The sequence below is a fragment of the Myotis davidii genome, unplaced genomic scaffold (assembly GCF_000327345.1).
Source record: "Myotis davidii unplaced genomic scaffold, ASM32734v1 scaffold796, whole genome shotgun sequence".
Classification (NCBI taxonomy): domain Eukaryota; kingdom Metazoa; phylum Chordata; class Mammalia; order Chiroptera; family Vespertilionidae; genus Myotis; species Myotis davidii.
The window spans coordinates 420819-423756 of NW_006287809.1; the positions used below are offsets into that span (position 1 = coordinate 420819).

At 50.0% G+C, this 2938-nt stretch overlaps 1 protein-coding gene across 2 annotated transcripts in view; it reads right to left on the reverse strand.

Annotated features, from left to right (window-relative positions):
* The window catches only part of GEMIN7 (gem nuclear organelle associated protein 7), a 12335-nt gene that overhangs the window by 7814 nt on the left and 1583 nt on the right, over nucleotides 1-2938 (reverse strand). The gene's annotated exons all lie outside the window — the stretch shown is intronic.

Sequence of the window (2938 nt, forward strand, 5' to 3'; positions counted from 1 at the left end):
ACTGGTAGGTTAGCTTGCTGCTGGGGTCCAGCCTATTGGGACTGAGCGAAACAGGCCAGACACACCCTGGAGCCTCCTGCATCCCTCCCCGGCCCCCTCTCCGGCCCTGATCGTGCACCAGTGGGGTCCCTCGGCCTGGCCTGCACCCTCTCGCAATCCGGGACTCCTTGGGGGATGTCAGAGAGCTGGTTTCACCTGATTCCACAGGCCAGGCCGAGGGATCCCATTGGTGCACAAATTTATGCACAGGGCATCTAGTGCTCCAATAAAACCTTACTTACTGGTACACTGAATTTTGAATTTTATATAATTTCACACACCACAAATGATTTTTAAAAACGTTTTCCAACCACTTAAAAATGTAAAACCCGCTCTTGGCCTTGCAATAAGGAGTTAGAGTCACAGCTTTTCATCAGGGAGGGAGGATAAGGATGTGAATTGGGGCCCTAACCGGTTTGGCTCAGTGGATAGAGCGTCAGCCTGCAGACTGAAGGGTCCCAGGTTCGACTCGGGTCAAGGGCATGTACCTTGGATGCAGGCACATCCCCGGGAGGTGGTGTGCAGGAGGCAGCTGATCGATGTTTCTAACTCTCTATTCCTCTCCCTTCCTCTCTGTAGAAAAAATCAATAAAATATATATATAAAAAAAAGGATGTGAATTGGGGGAGACCAGTGGGTCCTAAGCCGAGATTCACTACCAGGGATCTGGGCATGTCATTGCAACTCTATGGGCAGTTGAGCTCGGCATGTCAGCATTTTGAAAAACCCTAACTTAACTCTGGTGCAGTGTCACATATAGAAATTTTTTGATATTTGCAACCACAGTAAAACAAAGACTTATATTTTTGATATTTATTTTATATATTGAAATGCCATTTAACAAAGAAAAATCAACCAAAAAAAATGAGTTCGCGTGTCACCTCTGACACGCGTGTCATAGGTTCGCCATCACTGTATCTATTCCAATCAAGGGCAAGTGCCTGGGTTGCAGGTTCAATTCCCGGTCCCAGATAGGATGTGTGTGGGAGATGTGCAGGAAGCAACTAATCTCTCTCTCTCTCTCTTTCTCTCCCTTCCACTCTCTTTAAAAATCAATAGAAAAAATCCTCGGATGAAGATTAACAAAACAAAACAAAAAAACCCACAAAACAAAAAAACCCACAAATCCAGAATCGGGTAATTTCTCATCCCCCCACTCTGCCTCCTCCTCATCCCACCCGGACTACTGCAGTCAGTCTTCTTTCCTTTGGGCTCCCTGTCTCCACCTTCACCCCTCAGTCTCTGCCCCACTCAGCTGTCAGAGAGATCCTGTTAGAACTAAGTCTCATCACAATCCCTCCCCTACTAAGAGCTCTTATCTGCTCCTTCCTCAGCCACAGCAAAAGCTGAAGTTCATATAGAGGCTACATAGGAGGACCCATCATCTCTGACCTCCTCGCCCCCCGCTCCACCCTTTGCTCACTGTTGGTCCTATAACATGCCAAGCACATTCCTGCCTCAGGCCCTTTGCACATGCTGTTCTTGCTGCCTAGAACCCTGTCCCAAATGGGAGACAGAATGTATTTCTAGTCAAGGTTCACCCTCCTCCCTCGCTTCATTCAGGTCATTGTGCAAACACCACCTTCACTAGGAGAAAAATAATGGCCCTTTCACCTCACACTCTCTTTTCTTCTTAGCCCCATCACCTCCTGACAAATGTATTTAGTTGCTTTCCTATGTGCTGTCTGTTCTGCCACAGAACACAGTCTTTGAGAGAATGGACACCTCTGATTACTTCACAACTCCATCCCCAGCCCCTCTTAGGGCCTGGCACAGGGGGAGGGCTGTAAATACTCCTTTAGGGAACGTAAAGTTTCGTCGTCCACATTATCTCAGCTCCTGCTCTGTGCCCAGCCCATGCTGGGTGGTAGTGGGGACAGAGCTGTGCCTGGAACAGCCCGGCCCGGCCCTCATGGTGACAGACTTGCCTCTAATCCAGACAACGACCCAGAATAGGCAGGGCTGGAATGAGGGAGCCTAGGGCGGCGAGAGCCCCGAAGGAACACCTGGCTCAGCCTAGGGGGGCAAGAGGTGGTTTCCAGAAAGCAGGGCACCCAGAGATCTCTCTGATGAGGTCACCTGTGAGCACAGGCCTCAGTGAAATAGGAATCAAGCCATGCGGAGATCGGGGGAGAGCCTTCCAGTCAGCGGGAACAGCAAATACAAAGACCAAGGAAGGGTGACTCAGGCTTAGCAAGGAGGCCAGCGCGGAAGAGGTGGAGGCTGAGGTGGGGGCAGAGGTGAACGTTCAGGGCCCTGAAGATCCCGGCGAAAACTTGGGCCTGTACTCTGGTGAGACAGGAGCCATGGAGGTTCTGAGTAGAGGAGGGACAGGGCCTTCACAGGATCCCTCCGCCTGCGGCACAGAAAATGGACAGTGGGGGACAGAGCAGGAGCGGGGAGCCCAGTGAGGAAGGCACCACAGTGGTCCGGGGGAATGATGATGGTGCCTGGCGTGGGGTGGTAACAGGGGGGTTCGAGAAGTGGTCACAGTAGGGTATGCTTTGAAAGTTGAGAGCCCTCACTATTTGCTGATGGATTGAGAGAAAAAGCAGAGCCACGGAAGGCTCCCCGGTTTTGCCTGGTCTGGAGGACCACAGTCAATGGGATTAACGGGGATAGACATTTTCTAATCTATTTTTTCTAATCTATTTGTCCAGGGCACTGCAAGCTTAGTCGTAGGTCATCAGCCCCCAGGGCTATCCCCCAACCTAGATTAACACTTGAGTGGTTTAAGAGAAATACCTAGTCTCCAGGATTCACACGCAATAAAGGATTTATGGGAAATTAAGCAAGTGGCCAAGGACTTGGTCACTAAATTAAATCCCTGGATAAAACAAAATTCAGAAAAAATAAAAAAAATTCAGGGTGGGCCAGCGCAGGGACTTGTTCTCTCCAT